This window comes from Juglans regia, chromosome 12, assembly GCF_001411555.2.
Source record: "Juglans regia cultivar Chandler chromosome 12, Walnut 2.0, whole genome shotgun sequence".
Classification (NCBI taxonomy): Eukaryota; Viridiplantae; Streptophyta; class Magnoliopsida; order Fagales; family Juglandaceae; genus Juglans; species Juglans regia.
Window position 1 is genome coordinate 9,731,246 of NC_049912.1, and position 10,790 is coordinate 9,742,035.

The 10,790-nt window shown below is 37.9% G+C and overlaps 1 non-coding gene across 1 annotated transcript; it reads left to right on the plus strand.

Moving 5' to 3' along the window:
- The first annotated feature begins 6,727 nt into the window (after window positions 1-6,727).
- LOC118344123 lies at window positions 6,728-6,835 on the plus strand. The gene has a single exon (XR_004797888.1). It is a non-coding gene; the product is annotated as a small nucleolar RNA R71 (small nucleolar RNA).
- The last annotated feature ends 3,955 nt before the right edge of the window (window positions 6,836-10,790 follow it).

A 10,790-nucleotide genomic window follows, 5' to 3' on the forward strand; every position in this document is an offset into this window, starting at 1 on the left:
AATTGAATTTTTTAACTGCCCAATAGGCCTTATGTTCGAGTTCCATAAGGAGGTGGCATGCCTTACCATAGACTAATCTATAAGAAGACATATCAAGTATGGTCTTGTGGGCAGTCCTATATGCCCGCATCAAACAACCTCAATGACCAGTCCTTCCTAGTTGGGTTCACTGTTTTTTCAAGGATGTGTTTGATCTCCCTATTTGCAAATTCAGCTTGGTCATTTGTTTGTGGGTGATAAGGTGTGGACACCTTGTGAAGAATGCCATATTTTTTTAGAAGGTATTCCATTGGTTTATTGCAAGAATGTGTCTCATTGTCACTAATTATAGCTCTAGGCAGGCCAAATCTAGACACAATGTTATCTTTTATGAACTTAAGCATCACTTGGTGATCTTTCTTTTTGCATGGTATGGCCTCTACCCACTTGGACACATAGTCCACTGCCAACAAGATATAAATATGCCTCAAAGAGTGGGGAAAGGGTCCCATAAAATCCAAACCCCAACAGTCAAAAATTTATTACACTAAAACAGGATGCAGGGCCATCATGTTTCTCCTAGTTATCCCTCCTAATTTCTAGCATGGTTCACACTTCTTCCAAAAATCAAAAGCATCTTTAAGCATTTGGTGCCAATACAATCTAGATTGTAAGATTTTGGCAACTATTTTTCTTGCAAAAAAGTACCCACCACAAGCCTCAGTGTGACAAGCAGTAAGAATAGATGGTATATCAACATTTGGGACACAATTATGAATTATTTGATCAGAACAATACTTAAATAAGTAAGGTTCATCATAAAAGAAATACCTAAGCTCTGTCTTGAATCTCTTTACGTCTTGCATAGTCCACTGTGAGGGTGTTTTCCCTGTCACTAGAAAATTTACACATACCAAGGAATAAGTTCAACTGCCAATATGTGTTCATAAAAAAAAAAACTCAGAAATTGGTAGGGTAGGTTTAGCATCTGTGAAGGTTAATCTAGACAAGTGGTCAACCACCTCATTTTCTACCCCTTTTTTGTCCTTGATTGTGATGTTAAATTCATGCAAGAGCAACACTCATCTTATCAGTCTTGTTTTGGCAACTTTTTTATATGAACCCGTGGGAATGAATTCCCTTGAATCCACAATCAAATCAAGGTCAAGGATGGAGAATCTAGACCCGACGAGAACTCATTTCAAGAACTTAAATTATATTAAAATCTAGACTCGTTGAAGAACCCGTCTCAAGAACCCAGATTATAAAGGAGGAACGCCACAAAGGTTGTGATTTACCTTTGATAAGTTCAAGAGTTCAATCAAGAACAAGAGGAGAAAACCAACTCACAAATAAAATTCAATAATGTCTAACTCTCAAATGAGGCTATAAAGAGTTTTTAAAGCCAAACCTAGTCAAAACCCTAGCCAAAATAAAGCCCCTTTTACCCAAAATTACCCTTGATGAACAGTACCGGCTACAGTAAGCGCGGCTACAGTAACCCCTACAATAAATTGATGAAACCCTAGTTCCTAAAATGTAACTTTCCAAATAAGCCCTTGACCAAAATACAAGGCCTTCCCAAAAAAAAAGTTCAAAAGAAATAAGACATGTGAGCCAAGCATCTTCAAGCCCACTTATTCTAAACTAATAAAATAAATCATTTAACCAAATTAGAAGCCTCCAATAACAATAGGCCGTATCTCTAAGTCATGTCTTCCACAGCTTGAATAAAGTGGATCAAAGCTGGTTCTTCTTCTTTCAGACCCATCTTCAGTGTTGGGCTCTTGCTGGCTTCATCCCAAGTGGATTGCACCAATCCTTGCATTGCTTCCTTGATCTTCTTGGCCCTTGATCTTGTAATTGGCCCATCTGGAACTTGCAAAGGATTTTTAAGAGTAGGCCCACCTTGGTTCCTATCACTTTTTTTTCTAACAAATATTTTAAAGCCGCATGGTCAGTGAAAATGATCACAGGTGATCCAATGATGTAAACTCTAAATTTATCCAAAGCAAAAACAATTGCAAGCAGCTCTTTTTCTGTGGTGGAGTAATTTTTGTGGGCTCTATTCAAGATTTTGCTAGCAGAATAAATGGTATAGGGAAGTTTATTCCTATGTTGGCCTAGCACAGCCCCTATGGCAAAATCACTCACATCACACATTATTTCAAAGGGAAGAGACCAGTCAGGGGGTTCCATGATAGGGGCTGTGATGAGCAGGTTTTTGAGTTTATCAAATGCACTTTGATGTTCTGTGGTCCAATAAAAAATAGTGTCATGCATGAGAAGTTTACATAAAGGTTTAGAAATTGAACTAAAACCTTGAATAAACCTCCTATAAAACCCAGGACGCCCCAAGAATGACCTAATGTCCTTTAAAGTTTTAGGTATGGGAGTCTATAGATCAGGTCTATTTTTTATTTATCCACTTCAATACCCTTTGAGGACACTATATGTCCCAATATTATACCCTGCTGGGCCATAAAGTGGCATTTTTCCCAATTGAGAAGTAAGTATTTCTCCTCACACCTGGCCAAAACAACTTTCAAGTTAGTCAAACATTTCTCAAAAGTGCTCCCAAGAATAGAGAAGTCATTCATAAAGACTTCCAAGCTACTCTCAATTAAATCACTGAATATACTGAGCATGCATCTTTGAAAGGTTGATGGGGTATTACACAACCCAAAAGGCATTCTTCTAAATGCAAAAGTTCCAAATGGGCAGGTAAAAGTGGTTTTTTCTTGGTCCTCAGGGCTATTTCAATTTGATAATAGCCTGAGAATCCATTCTAAGAAACAATAAAATGCATGGCTAGCAACCTTTTCCAAGACTTGGTAGAGAAATGGTAAGGGAAAATGGTCTTTTCTAGTGGAAGCATTAAAATTCCTATAGTCAATACACATTCTCCATCCTATAGTCACCCATGTGGGTACTACTAACTCATTTTCTTCATTTTTAATTACTGCCAACCCTGATTGTTTTGGAACCACTTGCATGGGGCTAACCCACCTACTATCAAAGATGTGGGGTAAATGATATCCACATCCAACAATTTAAGAACCTCATTCTTCACTACCTCTTTCATTGAAGGATTAAGCCTTCTTTGAATTTCTCTAGAAGGCTTGGTATCCTCCTCAAAGTAGATTTTATGTGTGCAGATTAAAGGGTCAATACCCTTAATGTTGGCCAAGGTCCAGCCTATGGCCTTTTTATATTTTGTTAGGACCTCTAATAGTTTCTCCTCTTGTCTATTAGTTAAACAGGATGAGATGACCACTGGTAAGGTGCTATGAGGTCCCAAGAAGGCATACTTAAGTTCTACTGGCAGGGGCTTGAGATCCAATGTTGGGATCTGTTCCTATGAGGGTCTTACTGCTACTATCACTAGAGGTAGTTGTTCAAACTTGAGCTTCCACTGTGGTTCAGCTTGAGTCCCTACACATGAAATAGAGGAAAATTAAGTAGATGTACCAATTGGATCAAAATCATCCTTTAAATCAATTAATGAATCAGTAGACTGGCAAGATGGTAGAAAAGTTTCTAAAAAAATGCTTTTTAACAGGTTTACTTCTTGTACTTCTTCCACTTCTTGGGATTGCCTGCACAAGTTGAAAATATTTAGTTCCAAGGTCATATTTCCAAAACTTAATTTTAGAACACTATTTCTACAATTTAATAGAGCATTTGAGGTAGCAAGAAATGGTCTTCCCAAAATTATAGGTGCTTGAAACATATAATTTATTGAAAGGTGCATGTCAAGAACAACAAAGTTCACTGGGTAATAAAACTTATCAACTTCGACTATAACATCTTCCACTACCCCCTGGGTATTTTTATGGATCTGTCAGCTAATTGTAGTGTGATTGAGGTGGGTTTCAGATCCCCTAGGCCAAGCTTCTCATACACAGTATAAGGCAACAGGTTCACACTAGACCCTAAATCTAGCAATGCATGGCCAATTTTCAAATTTCCAATTATGCAAGCAATAGTGGGTCAGCCTGGGTCCCTATACTTGGGTTAGCACTGACCTGCTTAGTCAATAATGCCTTTTTTTCACATTTAATTTTCTTTTAATAGTGCATAAGTCCTTCAAAAATTTGGCATATGTGGGAATTTGCTAAATAGCATCCAACAAGGGTATGTTAATCTTTACTTGTTTAAAAACCTCTAGGATTTCAGCCTGGTTCTTATCCTTGTGTAAGGAAGTCAACCTTGTGGGGAAAGGTACAGGTGTAGGGCAGTATTCTTTTTCAGCTTCTATGCAAAGTGGGTTAGAAACCTTACCAGTGGTACCTTGTTCAAGAGTGGGATTTTCCAGAGTTTTACCACTCCTCAAGGTTGTGACAGCTTTCACTTGTTTCAGACTTGATTCATCAGCCATTTATGATACTTGATGAATTTGGCATTGAGGGTTTGGTTGTGGTTGTACAAGGAACTTCCCTTTCTCCTACACACTCAAAGTTGTTGTTAGCCTTGTTAATGACCCCCTAATATCATTGATAGCTTGTGAATTTTGATTATTTATGGTAGCTTGCCCTTGTATGAATTGCTGGAGGTTTACTGCCATTTGGTGGACAGCTTACTCAATGTTCCTTCTCTGTCCCAAGATTGTTGGTGCAGGATATTAGGATGGCCCTTGCCATACTAGCGCAGATGCATACTGGTAAGGCACAAGTGCATGAGATGAGGGTTGATGATATGAACCCGCGAGAAAGGAAATCCCTTGAACCTACAGTCAATTTGAAAACACCCCAAGAAAGCCAAAATCAAGTGAATGGATGGAGAACCTAGACCCGATGAGAACTTGTTTCAAGAACCTAGATTATATCAAAATCTAGACCCGTTGAAGAACCTGTCTCAAGAACCCAGATTACAAAGGAGGAACGCCACAAAGGTTGTGATTTACCTTTGATAAGTTCAAAAGTTCAATTAATAACAAGAGGAGATAAACTCAACTCACAATGAATAAATTCATCAAATTTCATAAACTTCATAATCTGATTAGAATGAGGCTACATAGAATATTTAAAGCAAAACCTAATAAAACCCTAGCCAAAATAAACCCCCATCTTCCAAAAGTGCCCCGGATGAACAATGCCTCGACTATAGTGCCGTGCTACAGTAACTCGGCTACAGTAACCCTAACACTAGTTCAATAAAATAATAACTTTCCCAACATGCCCTTGCATAGGCCCCCTTAAGTGTTTCTCATAATAAACTCAATTATTCTAAACTAATAAAATAAGTTCTTTAAATGAATTAAATAAGTTGAAACCCTTCAAGAGCCCAAAACCTTTAAGTCTTTTCGTTGCCCTCTTTCGTAGCTGATCAAAAGAATTAAAACTGGATCTTCATCCTTCAAGCCCCATCTTGAATGTTGGGCTATTGCTAAACTTGTCCCAAGTGGATTGCATCAATCCTTGCATTGTCTCCTTGATCTTCTTGACCCATCTGGAAGTTGCAAATGATCTTTAAGACTAGGCCCATCTTGGATCCCATCAGTTGAGCTGGGTGCTTATTTCTCCAACTGAAATTTGGATCACTCCTCCCTCCATTGTGGATTGTAAGTATTTGAAGATGGACCTGCATAAGGTTTAGCCACCATGTTTACAGAATTAGTTTGGTCTAAAACGACTTCTGTAAATGCTGGAATTGTAGGGTATTCACTAGTTGGATGCCCTATCTAGGGGTGTAAATTTAAACTGGAAAATTGGACTTGACCAAACCAAACCAGACCGGACCGGACCGGTTGGTCTGGTTTTGAACCGGTCTGCTCCGAAACCGGTTCCTGTATTATGAAAAGAGGCTGGAACCGGTCTAGTTTCAGTTCCGTAGTTTCCAGAACCGGACTGAACCGAACCGGACCAGTTGGAAAAAAATATATATATAAATTATTTTTATATATTATACAAAATATTTATATATATAAGTTTTATATATAATATATAATAATATATCATATATGAAATAATTTCATATTATAATTTATAAATTATAAATTATAACATAAAATGTTAATCTTAAATATGAACATTTGTAATTTGTTTGATCATATGTTATTAATTTAATTATATATAAGATAATGTTATTATAATTTATAAAATAAAATTTTAATCTTAAAAATGAAAATTTAATTGATCATATGTTTTAAACATAATATATATATTAAATTATTAATAATATTTTATCATAAGAAGTAACATTTTATTATATACTTTTTACATTTTAAAAAAAACCAGAAAACCGGACCGAACCAGACCGGAAACCGATAAAACCGGATGTATCGGTTTAGGATGGTAACCGAGGCATAATCGGTTTTGAAAAATGAAAAATCGCCGGTACGGTCCTAGATTTTGTCCAAAACCGAACCAGAGCGGTTACACCCCTACCTATATCTTCGCAAATATTACATTTTTCTGGAACTTTTTGGACAGCTTGAACCACATTGGTTTTATTCACATCTATGGTTTCTAGTTTCCTAGAAATCATTGATAACCTAGCATGTAAATCATCAACCTCCCCCTGAGATTATACTTGCCCCCTCCAGTGATGTTTTTTAAAGGCTCAATTCTATCATATATACTTGAAGTGTCCCAAGATTGAGCATTCTCAGATAGATAATCAAAGTACTCAAAAGCCTCTTTGGTTCTTTGTTAAAAAAATTCTCCATTGCACATTTTCTCCACAAATTGCCTCATTTTAAGTTGTAAACCCTTAAAAAAAAAACCTGATTATTCTCCAGTTTTCATACCCATGGTGGGGGTAGGCATTACGCAAATCCTTGAACCTCTCCCAACATTGATAAAAAGTTTCAGTTTCTTTCTATACAAAATTCATGATTTGTCATTTTAATGCATTAGTTCTGTGCATAGGAAAGAATTTTTTTTAAATCTCAGTTTGCATTTCCTGCCATGTTCCTATGGATCTAGGCCTTAAGGAATTCAACCAAGTTTTGGCTTTGTCCTTTAGTGAGAATGGAAATAGCTTAAATCTAATCGCCTCTTCAGTGCATGTTCTATCCATGAATGTGGAACACACTTCCTCGAATTCTTTGATGTGCAAGTATGGGTTCTCAGTCTCCATTCCATGGAAATAAGGTATTAGAGGGATCATGCCAGGTTTAAAGTTGAAGTTGTTTGCATTTAAAGATTGGATGATGCATGAGGGTGATATAGTTCTAACAGATTGCAAGTAATACCTAAGGGTCCTGTTATGATTGCCCACTCTTCTCTCATCTTGATCTTCCTCAACCATTGTACTTAGACTTTCAGAAGATGACTCAAATGAAAGTGATTGACAATCTGAGTATGTCACAGACTCTATTCTAACCAAACGAGATGTGTGGTCTTGATTCCAAACAGACATATGAATACCCAACTGAACTCAACTAGCAGATACCAGAGGTGTGCAATAGAAAGCAGCAGATAATAGGGGAAGGAAATAACAACAAGTAGCAAATAACAAAATAATTTAAAAGATTGAATCAGATATCACCAAAGTGTGAAGAGGTTCACAACTCAAACACACATCCCCGTAGCAGCATGGTTATTCTATAAATTGCCTTTAATCCCCGACAACGACGCCAAAAACTTGTCTCTTCAATTATAGTGCCTCCCAAGTGCAGAAGGTATGGGGTTGTTTCTAGGAAAATACCAAGGTCAATTTCACAAGGATTAAAGCTGTTAAAGAACTGAATCTTGGTGTTTTAAAATGAGAATGTGCTTATTTACTCAAACTTGGAAAGAATGATAATAGAAAAAGGGATGGAAACAAGTCTTAGACTATTGAGTCTGACTTATTATGCACAGAAATGAAATAATGTTAATCTTTCTTTTCTTTCAATTTGAACAATGTTTCTATTCTAATGAATCTTTCTGGAAAATCTTTCAATAATGCTTGAGCTTTGCAGTTTCAATAAAAAAAGAACTTAAAACAATTTTTCAAAGTCTAAGGAAACTTTTTTCAAACACCTAGGCTGCAGGATCCTTTTCACAGGTTGATTTCACAAGAAGGGTTGGAATTTCTTGATTTCCTTCAAATACTAATTCGGTCAAAAACAAAATGTCTGGCTAATGTATATGATTCATGCACAAGTTAATCTCTGAAATATCTTCCATCAAATTAATATCAAAATGACGTTAAGTATGCTAACAAAAACCAAAGTCTCACACAATCCAAGAGTCCACCTTGCCCTTCAGTCTACGATGGATCAAGGATTGGTAAGCGAATCCTGGAACAACATCCTATAATAGATGATAAAGAACTCTTTGGATACCACTTGCTAGATACAATGGAGATTGCAAGACCTAGAAAACACAAACCATTCAAAGGAATCTCGAGCCTAAGTTTTAGAAATCATTCACACTTAGTGTATTGGTAAACGAGGAAAGAAAACCACAACATCATAGAATTAGGTTGAGGAAAGAAAAAATAGAGAATAACATAATGGAAGGACTTTCCAAAATCTGCTCTGCCAAAAAAAATGCCTTTCGCTCCATGAATCTTCCCCTTCTTATCCTTGCTCCCCAACCCTTGCTCCACTTTCTCTCCCGAATATTCCATGAGTTGGTTATCCCCTCCTGTTCCGTGCGGTTCATCACTGGAGGCTAGGGCTGGAAAAGAAAACAGAAAAGAGAGAGGGAGAGCGAGAGCGAGAGAAAAAGAGATGAGAGAGAGAAGGATATTAGTAATACTTAGAATAAGTTTTTGGGGAATTTCTGTTTTCGTGTTCTTATGTGTGAAAAAAAAACTCTTTTTCCTTTTATTCATGCATCAACCTTTCCTACTTTTATTTTAGTGCATTAAACAAGCATGTAACATGATTTTGTTCTAAAATTTCCTCAACTTTATGCTTATTTAATACATTATTGTCATTCTATCATGCTGCCTTCCCCTTTTTGGTGTTCAGAACTAGACCCTCCTTCAATAATTATAGGATGTAATTTTGCTTCTTCTTCATCTCTTGAATCTTCACATTCCATAAGAAATAGTTTGGCTGCACGACACTTATGCCTAGGAGCCCACTTGTCATCAGAATTATAGCAGAAACCTTTATCACGTCTCTCCTTCATCTGTGTAGGTGAAAACCTTTAGATTGGTACTAAAGCTCGAGATTCCTGTGCTGGAAGAGTAAGAGGAACCTTAGTGGAACTCGGTCCTAGTTTTGTTCCTGGCCTTAATGTTGCCACATTTTCCTCATGCATTTTAGCAATGCCAAATGCACTCAACAAGGTTTGGGGCTGCAGCATGCGAACCATGTAGCGAATATCTTCTCGTAATCCTCCTAGGAAGCAATTGAGCTTGTAAGGCTCAGTCAAACCTCTAAGCTAATTTGAGAGGACCTCAAACTGACATTTGTAAGCTTCTACTATTATCATTTGGCGTAACTCCTGAAGCTTCTAAATCCTGAAACCATGTCAAAGATTTGCCTTCCATATGAAAGGAAGCCAACAAAATACGGTGGAGAGGGTTTGTTTGATGATATCCAAAAAATTGGTTAGCACAATAGAGCCATCCATTCGGGTCTTCCCCATCAAATTTGGAAAAGTCCAAACGTACAACTTTAGTTTGTATACCTCCAATTTCCTCAAAAGGGGGGTTGCCGCTAAGGTGGATAGCACCAATAGGGGTTGCTCTCCTTGTTTCCCAACTTGCCGGACCAGGGTGTCAACATTGCTAGCTGGCACCTACAACTGCTCTACCAATCCGTCAACCACTTGTTGAAGAGATTCTTGATTTTTCTGTTGTGTCTCCAGCCTTAAAGGCCTAAGGGCCCAACAAAGCTATCCCACAACACTCGACACCAAAGAATTCACAAGGGTTGGTAAACAATAAGCCCTAAACCACTTGGCGTAACCAACGGATAAGATAACCACAAAGCCTTCCCATAATGATATGGGGATTCAAATGCTCATACAAATGACTACCCAAGATCAAATAATGGAATGTTCAAATAATGACAACCCTGGACCAAACTTGAATCAAATGATTGGGTTGTTTTATGAACCCTATCACTCTCTCCCCTACTCTATATATACTAAATTCACACTCATGGTAAGTTGAACCAGCCCTTAGATTCGTAGAGAAGTAATGTGTGCAACCTGACTTACTTAGGCATTGGAAGTGTTTCATACTCTTCAAGCATTCTTTAGTTCTTCTGGTGCAAGTTTGCTGCGGGAATTCGTAGGTATGCCAAACATATCCACAAGCCTCCATCCATACAACTTCCTAGTTGAGCTCGACCCAAGAATAAGCCCTCTCAATGCGAGCTTGCTTTTGTTGAGAGACAGTAACTGCTATTTCTTGTCATCAGGGACTTTCACCCAAATGACACAGACTGGGAAGTCAGCCTATCGGCTTCTGTATCGGGGAACTCTCATCCCTAGCCAAAAACAAAAAATGAATTTTTTTTTGTCACTATTTGGCATTAAAATGATGGCCTTCGAATCGAGTGAGGCAATATCGGGGGCGAGAATGAAAGCTACAAATATTGCCTTCCAACACCCTGACTGTGTGGGTAGCAAGGAACTCATGGGTAGTCAAATTGGAATGCTCCTCTCTAGCGGGTTCCAAACCATTCTCCAAGCAACGCAACAATTCATCAAAATTCTTCAAGCATTAGAGTGAAGCTGAGTCTGCGCCAACTTCCAGTAGTCGAGAACATCATGCACCGACTGATAGAAAGGGAGACATAACCCATGAGAAAGGGCACAGTCAGTGAGGGAGCCCTCGGAGTCAACAACCTCATGGGGAGGAACCTCAAGAACCACCAAATCAGGAATTCCATATGAATCCCAAACTTCTTATGGTTG